A 15,199-nucleotide genomic window follows, 5' to 3' on the forward strand; every position below is an offset into this window, starting at 1 on the left:
AAAATACAGCAAATGATGGCCAGTATGGGGATCGAACCCACGACATTCGCGTTATTAGCACGACGATCTAACCAACTGAGCTAACCGGCCGACACGTGGCATTTTCTTTATTTATTAAATGTTTTGGATTATGATTTACTTATCAAAACTATCTAAAACGAACTTATTTTTATGACATTTCACTTATTTCTTTCCGTTGGATTATGCTTTGTTATTCATTAAAATCATTTGCTTCGTGTAGCAAAATACAGAAAATGATGGCCAGCATGGGGATCGAACCCACGACATTCGCGTTATTAGCACGACGATCTAACCAACTGAGCTAACCGGCCGACACGTGGCATTTTCTTTATTTATTAAATGTTTTGGATTATGATTTACTTATCAAAACTATCTAAAACGAACTTATTTTTATGACATTTCACTTATTTCTTTCCGTTTGATTATGCTTTGTTATTCATTAAAATCATTTGCTTCGTGTAGCAAAATACAGCAAATGATGGCCAGTATGGGGATCGAACCCACGACATTCGCGTTATTAGCACGACGCTCTAACCAACTGAGCTAACCGGCCGACACGTGGCATTTTCTTTATTTATTAAATGTTTTGGATTATGATTTACTTATCAAAACTATCTAAAACGAACTTATTTTTATGACATTTCACTTATTTCTTTCCGTTGGATTATGCTTTGTTATTCATTAAAATCATTTGCTTCGTGTAGCAAAATACAGCAAATGATGGCCAGTATGGGGATCGAACCCACGACATTCGCGTTATTAGCACGACGCTCTAACCAACTGAGCTAACCGGCCGACACGTGGCATTTTCTTTATTTATTACATTTTTCGGATTATTATGTACTTATCAAAACTATCTAAAACGAACTTATTTTTATTACATTTCACTTATTTCTTTCCGTTGGATTATGCTTTGTTATTCATTAAAATCATTTGCTTCGTGTAGCAAAATACAGCAAATGATGGCCAGTATGGGGATCGAACCCACGACATTCGCGTTATTAGCACGACGCTCTAACCAACTGAGCTAACCGGCCGACACGTGGCATTTACTTTATTTATTGCATTTTTCGGATTATTATGTACTTATCAAAACTATCTAAAACGAACTTATTTTTATTACATTTCACTTATTTCTTTCCGTTTGATTATGCTTTGTTATTCATTAAAATCATTTGCTTCGTGTAGCAAAATACAGCAAATGATGGCCAGTATGGGGATCGAACCCACGACATTCGCGTTATTAGCACGACGCTCTAACCAACTGAGCTAACCGGCCGACACGAGGCATTTTCTTTATTTATTACATTTTTCTGATTATTATGTACTTATCAAAACTATCTAAAACGAACTTATTTTTATTACATTTCACTTATTTCTTTCCGTTGGATTATGCTTTGTTATTCATTAAAATCATTTGCTTCGTGTAGCAAAATACAGCAAATGATGGCCAGTATGGGGATCGAACCCACGACATTCGCGTTATTAGCACGACGCTCTAACCAACTGAGCTAACCGGCCGACACGTGGCATTTACTTTATTTATTAAATTTTTCCGATTATGATGTACTTATCAAAACTATCTATAAAACGAATTAATTGTTATTACATCTCACTTATTTCTTTCCGTTGGATTATGCTTTGTTATTCATTAAAATCATTTGCTTCCTGTAGCAAAATACAGCAAATGATGGCCAGTATAGGGATCGAACCGACGACATTCGCGTTATTAGCACGACGCTCTAACCAACTTAGCTAACCGGCCGACACGTGGAATTTTCTTTTTTTATTAAATTTTTCCGATTATGATTTACTTATCAAAACTATCTATAAAACGAATTAATTTTTATTACATTTCACTTATTTCTTTCCGTTGGATTATGCTTTGTTATTCATTAAAATCATTTGCTTCGTGTAGCAAAATACAGCAAATGATGGCCAGTATGGGGATCGAACCCACGACATTCGCGTTATTAGCACGACGCTCTAACCAACTGAGCTAACCGGCCGACACGTGTCATTTACTTTATTTATTAAATTTTTCCGATTATGATGTACTTATCAAAACTATCTATAAAACGAATTAATTTTTATTACATTTCACTTATTTCTTTCCGTTGCATTATGCTTTGTTATTCATTAAAATCATTTGCTTCGTGTAGCAAAATACAGCAAATGATGGCCAGTATAGGGATCGAACCCACGACATTTGCGTTATTGGCACGACGCTCTAACAAACTGAGCTAACCGGCAGACACGTGGAATATTCTTTATTTATTAAATGTTTTGGATTATGATTTACTTATCAAAACTATCTAAAACGAACTTATTTTTATGACATTTCACTTATTTCTTTCCGTTGGATTCGGCTTTGTTATTCATTAAAATCATTTGCTTCGTGTAGCAAAATACAGCAAATGATGGCCAGTATGGGGATCGAACCCACGACATTCGCGTTATTAGCACGACGCTCTAACCAACTGAGCTAACCGGCCCACACGTGGCATTTACTTTATTTATTAAATTTTTCTGATTATTATGTACTTATCAAAACTATCTAAAACGAACTTATTTTTATTACATTTCACTTATTTCTTTCAGTTGGATTATGCTTTGTTATTCATTAAAATCATTTGCTTCGTGTAGCAAAATACAGCAACTGATGGCCAGTATGGGGATCGAACCCACGACATTCGCGTTATTAGCACGACGCTCTAACCAACTGAGCTAACCGGCCGACACGTGGCATTTACTTTATTTATTAAATTTTTCCGATTATTATGTACTTATAAAAACTATCTAAAACGAACTTATTTTTATGACATTTCACTTATTTCTTTCCGTTGGATTTGGCTTTCTTATTCATTAAAATCATTTGCTTCGTGTAGCAAAATACAGCAAATGATGGCCAGTATGGGGATCGAACCCACGACATTCGCGTTATTAGCACGACGCTCTAACCAACTGAGCTAACCGGCCGACACGTGGCATTTACTTTATTTATTAAATTTTTCCAATTATTATGTACTTATCAAAACTATCTAAAACGAACTTATTTTTATTACATTTCACTTATTTCTTTCCGGTTGATTATGCTTTGTTATTCATTAAAATCATTTGCTTCGTGTAGCAAAATACAGCAAATGATGGCCAGTATGGGGATCGAACCCACGACATTCGCGTTATTAGCACGACGCTCTAACCAACTGAGCTAACCGGCCGACACGTGGCATTTACTTTATTTATTAAATTTTTCCAATTATTATGTACTTATCAAAACTATCTAAAACGAACTTATTTTTATTACATTTCACTTATTTCTTTCCGTTTGATTATGCTTTGTTATTCATTAAAATCATTTGCTTCGTGTAGCAAAATACAGCAAATGATGGCCAGTATGGGGATCGAACCCACGACATTCGCGTTATTAGCACGACGCTCTAACCAACTGAGCTAACCGGCCGACACGTGGCATTTACTTTATTTATTAAATTTTTCCAATTATTATGTACTTATCAAAACTATCTAAAACGAACTTATTTTTATGACATTTCACTTATTTCTTTCCGTTGGATTTGGCTTTGTTATTCATTAAAATCATTTGCTTCGTGTAGCAAAATACAGCAAATGATGGCCAGTATGGGGATCGAACCCACGACATTCGCGTTATTAGCACGACGCTCTAACCAACTGAGCTAACCGGCCGACACGTGGCATTTACTTTATTTATTAAATTTTTCCAATTATTATGTACTTATCAAAACTATCTAAAACGAACTTATTTTTATTACATTTCACTTATTTCTTTCCGTTTGATTATGCTTTGTTATTCATTAAAATCATTTGCTTCGTGTAGCAAAATACAGCAAATGATGGCCAGTATGGGGATCGAACCCACGACATTCGCGTTATTAGCACGACGCTCTAACCAACTGAGCTAACCGGCCGACACGTGGCATTTACTTTATTTATTAAATTTTTCCGATTATTATGTACTTATCAAAACTATCTAAAACGAACTTATTTTTATGACATTTCACTTATTTCTTTCCGTTTGATTATGCTTTGTTATTCATTAAAATCATTTGCTTCGTGTAGCAAAATACAGCAAATGATGGCCAGTATGGGGATCGAACCCACGACATTCGCGTTATTAGCACGACGCTCTAACCAACTGAGCTAACCAGCCGACACGTGGCATTTACTTTATTTATTAAATTTTTCCGATTATTATGTACTTATCAAAACTATCTAAAACGAACTTATTTTTATTACATTTCACTTATTTCTTTCCGTTTGATTATGCTTTGTTATTCATTAAAATCATTTGCTTCGTGTAGCAAAATACAGCAAATGATGGCCAGTATGGGGATCGAACCCACGACATTCGCGTTATTAGCACGACGCTCTAACCAACTGAGCTAACCGGCCGACACGTGGCATTTACTTTATTTATTAAATTTTTCCGATTATTATGTACTTATCAAAACTATCTAAAACGAACTTATTTTTATTACATTTCACTTATTTCTTTCCGTTTGATTATGCTTTGTTATTCATTAAAATCATTTGCTTCGTGTAGCAAAATACAGCAAATGATGGCCAGTATGGGGATCGAACCCACGACATTCGCTTTATTAGCACGACGCTCTAACCAACTGAGCTAACCGGCCGACACGTGGCATTTACTTTATTTATTAAATTTTTCCGATTATTATGTACTTATCAAAACTATCTAAAACGAACTTATTTTTATGACATTTCACTTATTTCTTTCCGTTGGATTTGGCTTTGTTATTCATTAAAATCATTTGCTTCGTGTAGCAAAATACAGCAAATGATGGCCAGTATGGGGATCGAACCCACGACATTCGCGTTATTAGCACGACGCTCTAACCAACTGAGCTAACCGGCCGACACGTGGCATTTACTTTATTTATTAAATGTTTCCGATTATTATGTACTTATCAAAACTATCTAAAACGAACTTATTTTTATGACATTTCACTTATTTCTTTCCGTTGGATTTGGCTTTGTTATTCATTAAAATCATTTGCTTCGTGTAGCAAAATACAGCAAATGATGGCCAGTATGGGGATCGAACCCACGACATTCGCGTTATTAGCACGACGCTCTAACAAACTGAGCTAACCGGCCGACACGTGGCATTTACTTTATTTATTAAATTTTTCCGATTATTATGTACTTATCAAAACTATCTAAAACGAACTTATTTTTATTACATTTCACTTATTTCTTTCCGTTGGATTATGCTTTGTTATTCATTAAAATCATTTGCTTCGTGTAGCAAAATACAGCAAATGATGGCCAGTATGGGGATCGAACCCACGACATTCGCGTTATTAGCACGACGCTCTAACCAACTGAGCTAACCGGCCGACACGTCACATTTACTTTATTTATTAAATTTTTTGGATTATGATTTACTTATCAAAACTATCTAAAACGAATTAATTTTTATTACATTTCACTTATTTCTTTCCGTTGGATTATGTTTTGTTATTCATTAAATCAATTTGCTTCGTGTAGCAAAATACAGCAAATGATGGCCAGTATGGGGATCGAACCCACGACATTCGCGTTATTGGCACGACGCTCTAACCAACTGAGCTAACCGGCCGACACGTGGCATTTTCTTTATTTATTAAATTTTTTGGATTATGATTTACTTATCAAAACTATCTAAAACGAACTTATTTTTATGACATTTCACTTATTTCTTTCCGTTGGATTTGGCTTTGTTATTCATTAAAATCATTTGCTTCGTGTAGCAAAATACAGCAAATGATGGCCAGTATGGGGATCGAACCCACGACATTCGCGTTATTAGCACGACGCTCTAACCAACTGAGCTAACCGGCCGACACGTGGAATATTCTTTATTTATTAAATTTTTTTTATTATGATTTACTTATCAAAACTATCTAAAACGAACTTATGTTTAGTACATTTCACTTATTTCTTTCCGTATGATTATTCTTTGTTATTCATTAAAATCATTTGCTTCGTGTAGCAAAATACAGCAAATGATGGCCAGTATGGGGATCGAACCCACGACATTCGCGTTATTAGCACGACGCTCTAACCAACTGAGCTAACCGGCCGACACGTGTCATTTACTTTATTTATTAAATTTTTCCGATTATTATGTACTTATCAAAACTATCTAAAACGAACTTATTGTTATTATATTTCACTTATTGCTTTCCGTTGGATTATGCTTTGTTATTCATTAAAATCATTTTCTTCATGTAGCAAAATACAGCAAATGATGGCCAGTATGGGGATCGAACCCACGACATTCGCGTTATTAGCACGACGCTCTAACCAACTGAGCTAACCGGCCGACACGTGGCATTTTCTTTATTTATTAAATTTTTCCGATTATGATGTACTTATCAAAACTATCTAAAACGAATTAATTTTTATTACATTTCACTTATTTCTTTCCGTTGGATTATGCTTTGTTATTCATTAAAATCATTTGCTTCGTGTAGCAAAATACAGCAAATGATGGCCAGTATAGGGATCGAACCCACGACATTCGCGTTATTGGCACGACGCTCTAACCAACTGAGCTAACCGGCCGACACGCGGAATATTCTTTATTTATTAAATTTTTTGGATTATGATTTACTTATCAAAACTATCTAAAACAAACTTATTTTTATTACATTTCACTTATTTCTTTCCGTTGGATTATGCTTTCTTATTCATTAAAATCATTTGCTTCCTGTAGCAAAATACAGCAAATGATGGCCAGTATGGGGATCGAACCCACGACATTCGCGTTATTAGCACGACGATCTAACCAACTGAGGTAGCGGCCAACACGTGGCATTTTCTTTATTTATGAAAATTTTCGGATTATGATGTACTTATCAAAACTATCTAAAACGAACTTATTTTTATCACATTTCCCTTATATCTTTCCGTTGGATTATGCTTTGTTATTCATTAAAATCATTTGCTTCGTGTAGCAAAATACAGCAAATGATGGCCAGTATGGGGATCGCACCCACGACATTCGCGTTATTAGCACGCCGCTCTAACCAACTGAGCTAACCGACCGACACATGGAATATTCTTTATTTATTTAACTTTTTGGATTATGATTTACTTATCAAAACTATCTAAAACAAACTTATTTTTATGACATTTCACTTATTTCTTTCCGTTGGATTATGCTTTGTTATTCATTAAAATCATTTGCTTCCTGTAGCAAAATACAGCAAATGATGGCCAGTATGGGGATCGAACCCACGACATTCGCGTTATTAGCACGACGCTCTAACCAACTGAGCTAACCGGCCGACACGTGGCATTTACTTTATTTATTAAATTTTTTTTTATTATGATTTACTTATCAAAACTATCTAAAACGAACTTATTTTTATGACATTTCACTTATTTCTTTCCGTTGGATTATGCTTCGTTATTCATTAAAATCATTTGCTTCCTGTAGCAAAATACAGCAAATGATGGCCAGTATGGGGATCGAACCCACGACATTCGCGTTATTAGCACGACGCTCTAACCAACTGAGCTAACCGTCCGACACGTGGCATTTTCTTTATTTATTAAATTTTTTGAATTATTATTTACTTATCAAAACTATCTAAAACGAACTTATTTTTATTACATTTCACTTATTTCTTTCCGTTGGATTATGCTTCGTTATTCATTAAAATCATTTGCTTCCTGTAGCAAAATACAGCAAATGATGGCCAGTATGGGGATCGAACCCACGACATTCGCGTTATTAGCACGACGCTCTAACCAACTGAGCTAACCGGCCGACACGTGGCATTTACTTTATTTATTACATTTTTTTTTATTATGATTTACTTATCAAAACTCTCTAAAACGAACTTATTTTTATGACATTTCACTTATTTCTTTCCGTTGGATTATGCTTTGTTATTCATTAAAATCATTTGCTTCGTGTAGCAAAATACAGCAAATGATGGCCAGTATTGGGATCGAACCCACGACATTCGCGTTATTAGCACGACGCTCTAACCAACTGAGCTAACCGGCCGACACGTGGCATTTTCTTTATTTATTAAATTTTTCGGATTATTATGTACTTATCAAAACTATCTAAAACGAACCTATTTTTATTACATTTCACTTATTTCTTTCCGTTGGATTATGCTTTGTTATTCATTAAAATCATTTTCTTCGTGTAGCAAAATACAGCAAATGATGGCCAGTATGGGGATCGAACCCACGACATTTGCGTTATTAGCATGACGCTCTAACCAACTGAGCTAACCGGCCGACACGTGGCATTTTCTTAATTTATTAAATTTTTTGGATTATGATTTACTTATCAAAACTCTCTAAAACGAACTTATTTTTATGACATTTAACTTATTTCTTTCCGTTGGATTATGCTTTGTTATTTATTAAAATCATTTGCTTCCTGTAGCAAAATACAGCAAATGATGGCCAGTATGGGGATCGAACCCACGACATTCGCGTTATTAGCACGACGCTCTAACCAACTGAGCTAACCGGCCGACACGTGGCATTTTCTTTATTTATTAAATTTTTCGGATTATTATGTACTTATCAAAACTATCTAAAACGAACTTATTTTTATTACATTTCACTTATTTCTTTCCGTTGGATAATGCTTTGTTATTCATTAAAATCATTTTCTTCGTGTAGCAAAATACAGCAAATGATGGCCAGTATGGGGATCGAACCCACGACATTTGCGTTATTAGCACGACGCTCTAACCAACTGAGCTAACCGGCCGACACGTGGCATTTTCTTTATTTATTAAATTTTTTGGATTATTATTTACTTATCAAAACTCTCTAAAACGAACTTATTTTTATGACATTTCACTTATTTCTTTCCGTTGGATTATGCTTTGTTATTCATTACAATCATTTGCTTCGTGTAGCAAAATACAGCAAATGATGGCCAGTATGGGGATCGAACCCACGACATTCGCGTTATTAGCACGACGCTCTAACCAACTGAGATAACCGGCCGACACGTGGCATTTTCTTTATTTATTAAATGTTTTGGATTTTGATTTACTTATCAAAACTCTCTAAAACGAACTTATTTTTATGACATTTCACTTATTTCTTTCCGTTGGAGTATGCTTTGTTATTCATTAAAATCATTTTTTCGTGTAGCAAAATACAGCAATTGATGGCCAGTATGGGGATCGAACCCACGACATTTGCGTTATTAGAACGACGCTCTAACCAACTGAGCTAACCGGCCGACACGTGGCATTTTCTTTATTTATTAAATTTTTTGGATTATGATTTACTTATCAAAACTCTCTAAAACGAACTTATTTTTATGACATTTAACTTATTTCTTTCCGTTGGATTATGCTTTGTTATTTATTAAAATCATTTGCTTCCTGTAGCAAAATACAGCAAATGATGGCCAGTATGGGGATCGAACCCACGACATTCGCGTTATTAGCACGACGCTCTAACCAACTGAGCTAACCGGCCGACACGTGGCATTTTCTTTATTTATTAAATTTTTCGGATTATTATGTACTTATCAAAACTATCTAAAACGAACTTATTTTTATTACATTTCACTTATTTCTTTCCGTTGGATACTGCTTTGTTATTCATTAAAATCATTTTCTTCGTGTAGCAAAATACAGCAAATGATGGCCAGTATGGGGATCGAACCCACGACATTTGCGTTATTAGCACGACGCTCTAACCAACTGAGCTAACCGGCCGACACGTGGCATTTTCTTTATTTATTAAATTTTTTGGATTATTATGTACTTATCAAAACTCTCTAAAACGAACTTATTTTTATTACATTTCACTTATTTCTTTCCGTTGGATTATGCTTTGTTATTCATTACAATCATTTGCTTCGTGTAGCAAAATACAGCAAATGATGGCCAGTATGGGGATCGAACCAACGACATTCGCGTTATTAGCACGACGCTCTAACCAACTGAGCTAACCGGCCGACACGTGGCATTTTCTTTATTTATTAAATGTTTTGGATTATGATTTACTTATCAAAACTATCTAAAACGAACTTATTTTTATGACATTTCACTTATTTCTTTCCGTTGGAGTATGCTTTGTTATTCATTAAAATCATTTTTTCGTGTAGCAAAATACAGCAATTGATGGCCAGTATGGGGATCGAACCCACGACATTTGCGTTATTAGAACGACGCTCTAACCAACTGAGCTAACCGGCCGACACGTGGCATTTTCTTTATTTATTAAATTTTTTGGATTATGATTTACTTATCAAAACTCTCTAAAACGAACTTATTTTTATGACATTTAACTTATTTCTTTCCGTTGGATTATGCTTTGTTATTTATTAAAATCATTTGCTTCCTGTAGCAAAATACAGCAAATGATGGCCAGTATGGGGATCGAACCCACGACATTCGCGTTATTAGCACGACGCTCTAACCAACTGAGCTAACCGGCCGACACGTGGCATTTTCTTTATTTATTAAATTTTTCGGATTATTATGTACTTATCAAAACTATCTAAAACGAACTTATTTTTATTACATTTCACTTATTTCTTTCCGTTGGATAATGCTTTGTTATTCATTAAAATCATTTTCTTCGTGTAGCAAAATACAGCAAATGATGGCCAGTATGGGGATCGAACCCACGACATTTGCGTTATTAGCACGACGCTCTAACCAACTGAGCTAACCGGCCGACACGTGGCATTTTCTTTATTTATTAAATTTTTTGGATTATTATGTACTTATCAAAACTCTCTAAAACGAACTTATTTTTATTACATTTCACTTATTTCTTTCCGTTGGATTATGCTTTGTTATTCATTACAATCATTTGCTTCGTGTAGTAAAATACAGCAAATGATGGCCAGTATGGGGATCGAACCCACGACATTCGCGTTATTAGCACGACGCTCTAACCAACTGAGCTAACCGGCCGACACGTGGCATTTTCTTTATTTATTAAATGTTTTGGATTATGATTTACTTATCAAAACTATCTAAAACGAACTTATTTTTATGACATTTCACTTATTTCTTTCCGTTGGATTATGCTTTGTTATTCATTAAAATCATTTGCTTCCTGTAGCAAAATACAGCAAATGATGGCCAGTATGGGGATCGAACCCACGACATTCGCGTTATTAGCACGACGCTCTAACCAACTGAGCTAACCGGCCGACAAGTGGCATTTTCTTTATTTATTAAATTTTTCCGATTATTATGTACTTATCAAAACTATCTAAAACGAACTTATTTTTATGACATTTCACTTATTTCTTTCCGTTGGATTATGCTTTGTTATTCATTAAAATCATTTGCTTCCTGTAGCAAAATACAGCAAATGATGGCCAGTATGGGGATCGAACCCACGACATTTGCGTTATTAGCACGACGCTCTAACCAACTGAGCTAACCGGCCGACACGTGGCATTTTCTTTATTTATTAAATTTTTTGGATTATGATTTACTTATCAAAACTCTCTAAACCGAACTTATTTTTATGACATTTCACTTATTTCTTTCCGTTGGATTATGCTTTGTTATTCATTAAAATCATTTGCTTCCTGTAGCAAAATACAGCAAATGATGGCCAGTATGGGGATCGAACCCACGACATTCGCGTTATTAGCACGACGCTCTAACCAACTGAGCTAACCGGCCGACACGTGGCATTTTCTTTATTTATTAAATTTTTCGGATTATTATGTACTTATCAAAACTATCTAAAACGAACTTATTTTTATTACATTTCACTTATTTCTTTCCGTTGGATTATGCTTTGTTATTCATTAAAATCATTTTCTTCGTGTAGCAAAATACAGCAAACGATGGCCAGTATGGGGATCGAACCCACGACATTTGCGTTATTAGCACGACGCTCTAACCAACTGAGCTAACCGGCCGACACGTGGCATTTTCTTTATTTATTAAATTTTTTGGATTATGATTTACTTATCAAAACTCTCTAAAACGAACTTATTTTTATGACATTTCACTTATTTCTTTCCGTTGGATTATGCTTTGTTATTCATTAAAATCATTTGCTTCCTGTAGCAAAATACAGCAAATGATGGCCAGTATTGGGATCGAACCCACGACATTCGCGTTATTAGCACGACGCTCTAACCAACTGAGCTAACCGGCCGACACGTGGCATTTTCTTTATTTATTAAATTTTTCGGATTATTATGTACTTATCAAAACTATCTAAAACGAACTTATTTTTATTACATTTCACTTATTTCTTTCCGTTGGATTATGCTTTGTTATTCATTAAAATCATTTTCTTCGTGTAGCAAAATACAGCAAATGATGGCCAGTATGGGGATCGAACCCACGACATTTGCGTTATTAGCACGACGCTCTAACCAACTGAGCTAACCGGCCGACACGTGGCATTTTCTTTATTTATTAAATTTTTTGGATTATGATTTACTTATCAAAACTCTCTAAAACGAACTTATTTTTATGACATTTCACTTATTTCTTTCCGTTGGATTATGCTTTGTTATTCATTAAAATCATTTGCTTCCTGTAGCAAAATACAGCAAATGATGGCCAGTATGGGGATCGAACCCACGACATTCGCGTTATTAGCACGACGCTCTAACCAACTGAGCTAACCGGCCGACACGTGGCATATTCTTTATTTATTAAATTTTTCCGATTATGATGTACTTATCAAAACTATCTAAAACGAACTTATTTTTATTACATTTCACTTATTTCTTTCCGTTGGATTATGCTTTGTTATTCATTAAAATCATTTTCTTCGTGTAGCAAAATACAGCAAATGATGGCCAGTATGGGGATCGAACCCACGACATTTGCGTTATTAGCACGACGCTCTAACCAACTGAGCTAACCGGCCGACACGTGGCATTTTCTTTATTTATTAAATTTTTTGGATTATGATTTACTTATCAAAACTCTCTAAAACGAACTTATTTTTATGACATTTCACTTATTTCTTTCCGTTGGATTATGCTTTGTTATTCATTAAAATCATTTGCTTCCTGTAGCAAAATACAGCAAATGATGGCCAGTATGGGGATGGAACCCACGACATTCGCGTTATTAGCACGACGCTCTAACCAACTGAGATAACCGGCCGACACGTGGCATTTTCTTTATTTTTTAATGTTTTTTATTATGATTTACTTATCAAAACTATCTAAAACGAACTTTTTTTTATTACATTTCACTTATTTCTTTCCGTTGGATTATGCTTTGTTATTCATTAAAATCATTTGCTTCCTGTAGCAAAATACAGCAAATGATGGCCAGTATGGGGATCGAACCCACGACATTCGCGTTATTAGCACGACGCTCTAACCAACTGAGCTAACCGGCCGACACGTGGCATTTACTTTATTTATTAAATTTTTCGGATTATTATGTACTTATCAAAACTATCTAAAACGAACTTATTTTTATTACATTTCACTTATTTCTTTCCGTTGGATTATGCTTTGTTATTCATTAAAATCATTTTCTTCGTGTAGCAAAATACAGCAAATGATGGCCAGTATGGGGATCGAACCCACGACATTTGCGTTATTAGCACGACGCTCTAACCAACTGAGCTAACCGGCCGACACGTGGCATTTTCTTTATTTATTAAATTTTTTGGATTATGATTTACTTATCAAAACTCTCTAAAACGAACTTATTTTTATGACATTTCACTTATTTCTTTCCGTTGGATTATGCTTTGTTATTCATTAAAATCATTTGCTTCCTGTAGCAAAATACAGCAAATGATGGCCAGTATGGGGATCGAACCCACGACATTCGCGTTATTAGCACGACGCTCTAACCAACTGAGCTAACCGGCCGACACGTGGCATATTCTTTATTTATTAAATTTTTCCGATTATGATGTACTTATCAAAACTATCTAAAACGAACTTATTTTTATTACATTTCACTTATTTCTTTCCGTTGGATTATGCTTTGTTATTCATTAAAATCATTTTCTTCGTGTAGCAAAATACAGCAAATGATGGCCAGTATGGGGATCGAACCCACGACATTTGCGTTATTAGCACGACGCTCTAACCAACTGAGCTAACCGGCCGACACGTGGCATTTTCTTTATTTATTAAATTTTTTGGATTATGATTTACTTATCAAAACTCTCTAAAACGAACTTATTTTTATGACATTTCACTTATTTCTTTCCGTTGGATTATGCTTTGTTATTCATTAAAATCATTTGCTTCCTGTAGCAAAATACAGCAAATGATGGCCAGTATGGGGATGGAACCCACGACATTCGCGTTATTAGCACGACGCTCTAACCAACTGAGATAACCGGCCGACACGTGGCATTTTCTTTATTTTTTAATGTTTTTTATTATGATTTACTTATCAAAACTATCTAAAACGAACTTTTTTTTATTACATTTCACTTATTTCTTTCCGTTGGATTATGCTTTGTTATTCATTAAAATCATTTGCTTCCTGTAGCAAAATACAGCAAATGATGGCCAGTATGGGGATCGAACCCACGACATTCGCGTTATTAGCACGACGCTCTAACCAACTGAGCTAACCGGCCGACACGTGGCATTTACTTTATTTATTAAATTTTTCGGATTATTATGTACTTATCAAAACTATCTAAAACGAACTTATTTTTATGACATTTCTCTTATTTCTTTCCGTTGGATTATTCTTTGTTATTCATTAAAATCATTTGCTTCGTGTAGCAAAATACAGCAAATGATGGCCAGTATGGGGATCGAACCCACGACATTCGCGTTATTAGCACGACGCTCTAACCAACTGAGCTAACCGGCCGACACGTGGCATTTTCTTTATTTATTAAATTTTTCGGATTATTATGTACTTATCAAAACTATCTAAAACGAACTTATTTTTATTACATTTCACTTATTTCTTTCCGTTGGATTATGCTTTGTTATTCATTAAAATCATTTGCTTCGTGTAGCAAAATACAGCAAATGATAGCCAGTATGGGGATCGAACCCACGACATTCGCGTTATTAGCACGACGCTCTAACCAACTGAGCTAACCGGCCGACACGTGGCATTTTCTTTATTTTTTAATGTTTTTTATTATGATTTACTTATCAAAACTATCTAAAACGAACTTTTTTTTATTACATTTCACTTATTTCTTT

At 34.8% G+C, this 15,199-nt stretch overlaps 53 non-coding genes across 53 annotated transcripts; all 53 read right to left on the reverse strand.

Moving 5' to 3' along the window:
- Positions 1–16: 16 nt before the first annotated feature.
- Trnai-aau (transfer RNA isoleucine (anticodon AAU)) lies at positions 17–90 on the reverse strand. The gene has a single exon. It is a non-coding gene; the product is annotated as a tRNA-Ile (tRNA).
- Positions 91–500: 410 nt separating this feature from the next.
- Trnai-aau (transfer RNA isoleucine (anticodon AAU)) lies at positions 501–574 on the reverse strand. Its single transcript has one exon. It is a non-coding gene; the product is annotated as a tRNA-Ile (tRNA).
- Positions 575–742: 168 nt separating this feature from the next.
- Positions 743–816, reverse strand: Trnai-aau (transfer RNA isoleucine (anticodon AAU)). Its single transcript has one exon. It is a non-coding gene; the product is annotated as a tRNA-Ile (tRNA).
- A 168-nt stretch (positions 817–984) lies between these two features.
- Positions 985–1,058, reverse strand: Trnai-aau (transfer RNA isoleucine (anticodon AAU)). The gene has a single exon. It is a non-coding gene; the product is annotated as a tRNA-Ile (tRNA).
- A 168-nt stretch (positions 1,059–1,226) lies between these two features.
- Trnai-aau (transfer RNA isoleucine (anticodon AAU)) lies at positions 1,227–1,300 on the reverse strand. The gene has a single exon. It is a non-coding gene; the product is annotated as a tRNA-Ile (tRNA).
- A 168-nt stretch (positions 1,301–1,468) lies between these two features.
- Trnai-aau (transfer RNA isoleucine (anticodon AAU)) lies at positions 1,469–1,542 on the reverse strand. Its single transcript has one exon. It is a non-coding gene; the product is annotated as a tRNA-Ile (tRNA).
- Positions 1,543–1,956: 414 nt separating this feature from the next.
- Positions 1,957–2,030, reverse strand: Trnai-aau (transfer RNA isoleucine (anticodon AAU)). The gene has a single exon. It is a non-coding gene; the product is annotated as a tRNA-Ile (tRNA).
- Positions 2,031–2,442: 412 nt separating this feature from the next.
- On the reverse strand, positions 2,443–2,516 carry Trnai-aau (transfer RNA isoleucine (anticodon AAU)). The gene has a single exon. It is a non-coding gene; the product is annotated as a tRNA-Ile (tRNA).
- A 168-nt stretch (positions 2,517–2,684) lies between these two features.
- Positions 2,685–2,758, reverse strand: Trnai-aau (transfer RNA isoleucine (anticodon AAU)). Its single transcript has one exon. It is a non-coding gene; the product is annotated as a tRNA-Ile (tRNA).
- Positions 2,759–2,926: 168 nt separating this feature from the next.
- Positions 2,927–3,000, reverse strand: Trnai-aau (transfer RNA isoleucine (anticodon AAU)). The gene has a single exon. It is a non-coding gene; the product is annotated as a tRNA-Ile (tRNA).
- A 168-nt stretch (positions 3,001–3,168) lies between these two features.
- Positions 3,169–3,242, reverse strand: Trnai-aau (transfer RNA isoleucine (anticodon AAU)). The gene has a single exon. It is a non-coding gene; the product is annotated as a tRNA-Ile (tRNA).
- A 168-nt stretch (positions 3,243–3,410) lies between these two features.
- On the reverse strand, positions 3,411–3,484 carry Trnai-aau (transfer RNA isoleucine (anticodon AAU)). Its single transcript has one exon. It is a non-coding gene; the product is annotated as a tRNA-Ile (tRNA).
- A 168-nt stretch (positions 3,485–3,652) lies between these two features.
- Trnai-aau (transfer RNA isoleucine (anticodon AAU)) lies at positions 3,653–3,726 on the reverse strand. The gene has a single exon. It is a non-coding gene; the product is annotated as a tRNA-Ile (tRNA).
- A 168-nt stretch (positions 3,727–3,894) lies between these two features.
- Positions 3,895–3,968, reverse strand: Trnai-aau (transfer RNA isoleucine (anticodon AAU)). The gene has a single exon. It is a non-coding gene; the product is annotated as a tRNA-Ile (tRNA).
- A 168-nt stretch (positions 3,969–4,136) lies between these two features.
- Trnai-aau (transfer RNA isoleucine (anticodon AAU)) lies at positions 4,137–4,210 on the reverse strand. Its single transcript has one exon. It is a non-coding gene; the product is annotated as a tRNA-Ile (tRNA).
- Positions 4,211–4,378: 168 nt separating this feature from the next.
- Trnai-aau (transfer RNA isoleucine (anticodon AAU)) lies at positions 4,379–4,452 on the reverse strand. The gene has a single exon. It is a non-coding gene; the product is annotated as a tRNA-Ile (tRNA).
- Positions 4,453–4,620: 168 nt separating this feature from the next.
- On the reverse strand, positions 4,621–4,694 carry Trnai-aau (transfer RNA isoleucine (anticodon AAU)). Its single transcript has one exon. It is a non-coding gene; the product is annotated as a tRNA-Ile (tRNA).
- A 168-nt stretch (positions 4,695–4,862) lies between these two features.
- Positions 4,863–4,936, reverse strand: Trnai-aau (transfer RNA isoleucine (anticodon AAU)). Its single transcript has one exon. It is a non-coding gene; the product is annotated as a tRNA-Ile (tRNA).
- Positions 4,937–5,104: 168 nt separating this feature from the next.
- On the reverse strand, positions 5,105–5,178 carry Trnai-aau (transfer RNA isoleucine (anticodon AAU)). Its single transcript has one exon. It is a non-coding gene; the product is annotated as a tRNA-Ile (tRNA).
- Positions 5,179–5,346: 168 nt separating this feature from the next.
- Trnai-aau (transfer RNA isoleucine (anticodon AAU)) lies at positions 5,347–5,420 on the reverse strand. The gene has a single exon. It is a non-coding gene; the product is annotated as a tRNA-Ile (tRNA).
- Positions 5,421–5,588: 168 nt separating this feature from the next.
- Positions 5,589–5,662, reverse strand: Trnai-aau (transfer RNA isoleucine (anticodon AAU)). Its single transcript has one exon. It is a non-coding gene; the product is annotated as a tRNA-Ile (tRNA).
- Positions 5,663–5,830: 168 nt separating this feature from the next.
- Trnai-aau (transfer RNA isoleucine (anticodon AAU)) lies at positions 5,831–5,904 on the reverse strand. Its single transcript has one exon. It is a non-coding gene; the product is annotated as a tRNA-Ile (tRNA).
- Positions 5,905–6,072: 168 nt separating this feature from the next.
- Trnai-aau (transfer RNA isoleucine (anticodon AAU)) lies at positions 6,073–6,146 on the reverse strand. Its single transcript has one exon. It is a non-coding gene; the product is annotated as a tRNA-Ile (tRNA).
- A 168-nt stretch (positions 6,147–6,314) lies between these two features.
- On the reverse strand, positions 6,315–6,388 carry Trnai-aau (transfer RNA isoleucine (anticodon AAU)). The gene has a single exon. It is a non-coding gene; the product is annotated as a tRNA-Ile (tRNA).
- Positions 6,389–6,556: 168 nt separating this feature from the next.
- On the reverse strand, positions 6,557–6,630 carry Trnai-aau (transfer RNA isoleucine (anticodon AAU)). Its single transcript has one exon. It is a non-coding gene; the product is annotated as a tRNA-Ile (tRNA).
- A 651-nt stretch (positions 6,631–7,281) lies between these two features.
- On the reverse strand, positions 7,282–7,355 carry Trnai-aau (transfer RNA isoleucine (anticodon AAU)). The gene has a single exon. It is a non-coding gene; the product is annotated as a tRNA-Ile (tRNA).
- A 169-nt stretch (positions 7,356–7,524) lies between these two features.
- Positions 7,525–7,598, reverse strand: Trnai-aau (transfer RNA isoleucine (anticodon AAU)). Its single transcript has one exon. It is a non-coding gene; the product is annotated as a tRNA-Ile (tRNA).
- A 168-nt stretch (positions 7,599–7,766) lies between these two features.
- Trnai-aau (transfer RNA isoleucine (anticodon AAU)) lies at positions 7,767–7,840 on the reverse strand. Its single transcript has one exon. It is a non-coding gene; the product is annotated as a tRNA-Ile (tRNA).
- A 169-nt stretch (positions 7,841–8,009) lies between these two features.
- Positions 8,010–8,083, reverse strand: Trnai-aau (transfer RNA isoleucine (anticodon AAU)). Its single transcript has one exon. It is a non-coding gene; the product is annotated as a tRNA-Ile (tRNA).
- Positions 8,084–8,493: 410 nt separating this feature from the next.
- Trnai-aau (transfer RNA isoleucine (anticodon AAU)) lies at positions 8,494–8,567 on the reverse strand. The gene has a single exon. It is a non-coding gene; the product is annotated as a tRNA-Ile (tRNA).
- A 168-nt stretch (positions 8,568–8,735) lies between these two features.
- Trnai-aau (transfer RNA isoleucine (anticodon AAU)) lies at positions 8,736–8,809 on the reverse strand. Its single transcript has one exon. It is a non-coding gene; the product is annotated as a tRNA-Ile (tRNA).
- Positions 8,810–8,977: 168 nt separating this feature from the next.
- On the reverse strand, positions 8,978–9,051 carry Trnai-aau (transfer RNA isoleucine (anticodon AAU)). The gene has a single exon. It is a non-coding gene; the product is annotated as a tRNA-Ile (tRNA).
- A 409-nt stretch (positions 9,052–9,460) lies between these two features.
- Positions 9,461–9,534, reverse strand: Trnai-aau (transfer RNA isoleucine (anticodon AAU)). The gene has a single exon. It is a non-coding gene; the product is annotated as a tRNA-Ile (tRNA).
- Positions 9,535–9,702: 168 nt separating this feature from the next.
- On the reverse strand, positions 9,703–9,776 carry Trnai-aau (transfer RNA isoleucine (anticodon AAU)). The gene has a single exon. It is a non-coding gene; the product is annotated as a tRNA-Ile (tRNA).
- A 168-nt stretch (positions 9,777–9,944) lies between these two features.
- Positions 9,945–10,018, reverse strand: Trnai-aau (transfer RNA isoleucine (anticodon AAU)). Its single transcript has one exon. It is a non-coding gene; the product is annotated as a tRNA-Ile (tRNA).
- Positions 10,019–10,427: 409 nt separating this feature from the next.
- Trnai-aau (transfer RNA isoleucine (anticodon AAU)) lies at positions 10,428–10,501 on the reverse strand. Its single transcript has one exon. It is a non-coding gene; the product is annotated as a tRNA-Ile (tRNA).
- Positions 10,502–10,669: 168 nt separating this feature from the next.
- Positions 10,670–10,743, reverse strand: Trnai-aau (transfer RNA isoleucine (anticodon AAU)). The gene has a single exon. It is a non-coding gene; the product is annotated as a tRNA-Ile (tRNA).
- A 168-nt stretch (positions 10,744–10,911) lies between these two features.
- On the reverse strand, positions 10,912–10,985 carry Trnai-aau (transfer RNA isoleucine (anticodon AAU)). Its single transcript has one exon. It is a non-coding gene; the product is annotated as a tRNA-Ile (tRNA).
- A 168-nt stretch (positions 10,986–11,153) lies between these two features.
- On the reverse strand, positions 11,154–11,227 carry Trnai-aau (transfer RNA isoleucine (anticodon AAU)). The gene has a single exon. It is a non-coding gene; the product is annotated as a tRNA-Ile (tRNA).
- Positions 11,228–11,395: 168 nt separating this feature from the next.
- On the reverse strand, positions 11,396–11,469 carry Trnai-aau (transfer RNA isoleucine (anticodon AAU)). The gene has a single exon. It is a non-coding gene; the product is annotated as a tRNA-Ile (tRNA).
- A 168-nt stretch (positions 11,470–11,637) lies between these two features.
- On the reverse strand, positions 11,638–11,711 carry Trnai-aau (transfer RNA isoleucine (anticodon AAU)). The gene has a single exon. It is a non-coding gene; the product is annotated as a tRNA-Ile (tRNA).
- A 168-nt stretch (positions 11,712–11,879) lies between these two features.
- On the reverse strand, positions 11,880–11,953 carry Trnai-aau (transfer RNA isoleucine (anticodon AAU)). Its single transcript has one exon. It is a non-coding gene; the product is annotated as a tRNA-Ile (tRNA).
- Positions 11,954–12,121: 168 nt separating this feature from the next.
- Positions 12,122–12,195, reverse strand: Trnai-aau (transfer RNA isoleucine (anticodon AAU)). Its single transcript has one exon. It is a non-coding gene; the product is annotated as a tRNA-Ile (tRNA).
- Positions 12,196–12,363: 168 nt separating this feature from the next.
- On the reverse strand, positions 12,364–12,437 carry Trnai-aau (transfer RNA isoleucine (anticodon AAU)). The gene has a single exon. It is a non-coding gene; the product is annotated as a tRNA-Ile (tRNA).
- Positions 12,438–12,605: 168 nt separating this feature from the next.
- Positions 12,606–12,679, reverse strand: Trnai-aau (transfer RNA isoleucine (anticodon AAU)). The gene has a single exon. It is a non-coding gene; the product is annotated as a tRNA-Ile (tRNA).
- A 168-nt stretch (positions 12,680–12,847) lies between these two features.
- On the reverse strand, positions 12,848–12,921 carry Trnai-aau (transfer RNA isoleucine (anticodon AAU)). Its single transcript has one exon. It is a non-coding gene; the product is annotated as a tRNA-Ile (tRNA).
- Positions 12,922–13,330: 409 nt separating this feature from the next.
- Trnai-aau (transfer RNA isoleucine (anticodon AAU)) lies at positions 13,331–13,404 on the reverse strand. The gene has a single exon. It is a non-coding gene; the product is annotated as a tRNA-Ile (tRNA).
- A 168-nt stretch (positions 13,405–13,572) lies between these two features.
- Trnai-aau (transfer RNA isoleucine (anticodon AAU)) lies at positions 13,573–13,646 on the reverse strand. Its single transcript has one exon. It is a non-coding gene; the product is annotated as a tRNA-Ile (tRNA).
- A 168-nt stretch (positions 13,647–13,814) lies between these two features.
- On the reverse strand, positions 13,815–13,888 carry Trnai-aau (transfer RNA isoleucine (anticodon AAU)). The gene has a single exon. It is a non-coding gene; the product is annotated as a tRNA-Ile (tRNA).
- Positions 13,889–14,056: 168 nt separating this feature from the next.
- Positions 14,057–14,130, reverse strand: Trnai-aau (transfer RNA isoleucine (anticodon AAU)). Its single transcript has one exon. It is a non-coding gene; the product is annotated as a tRNA-Ile (tRNA).
- Positions 14,131–14,539: 409 nt separating this feature from the next.
- Trnai-aau (transfer RNA isoleucine (anticodon AAU)) lies at positions 14,540–14,613 on the reverse strand. Its single transcript has one exon. It is a non-coding gene; the product is annotated as a tRNA-Ile (tRNA).
- Positions 14,614–14,781: 168 nt separating this feature from the next.
- Positions 14,782–14,855, reverse strand: Trnai-aau (transfer RNA isoleucine (anticodon AAU)). The gene has a single exon. It is a non-coding gene; the product is annotated as a tRNA-Ile (tRNA).
- Positions 14,856–15,023: 168 nt separating this feature from the next.
- Positions 15,024–15,097, reverse strand: Trnai-aau (transfer RNA isoleucine (anticodon AAU)). The gene has a single exon. It is a non-coding gene; the product is annotated as a tRNA-Ile (tRNA).
- Positions 15,098–15,199: the final 102 nt, after the last annotated feature.

The sequence above is a fragment of the Euprymna scolopes genome, chromosome 22 (assembly GCF_053919585.1).
Source record: "Euprymna scolopes isolate OS-2025 chromosome 22, ASM5391958v1, whole genome shotgun sequence".
Classification (NCBI taxonomy): Eukaryota; Metazoa; Mollusca; class Cephalopoda; order Sepiida; family Sepiolidae; genus Euprymna; species Euprymna scolopes.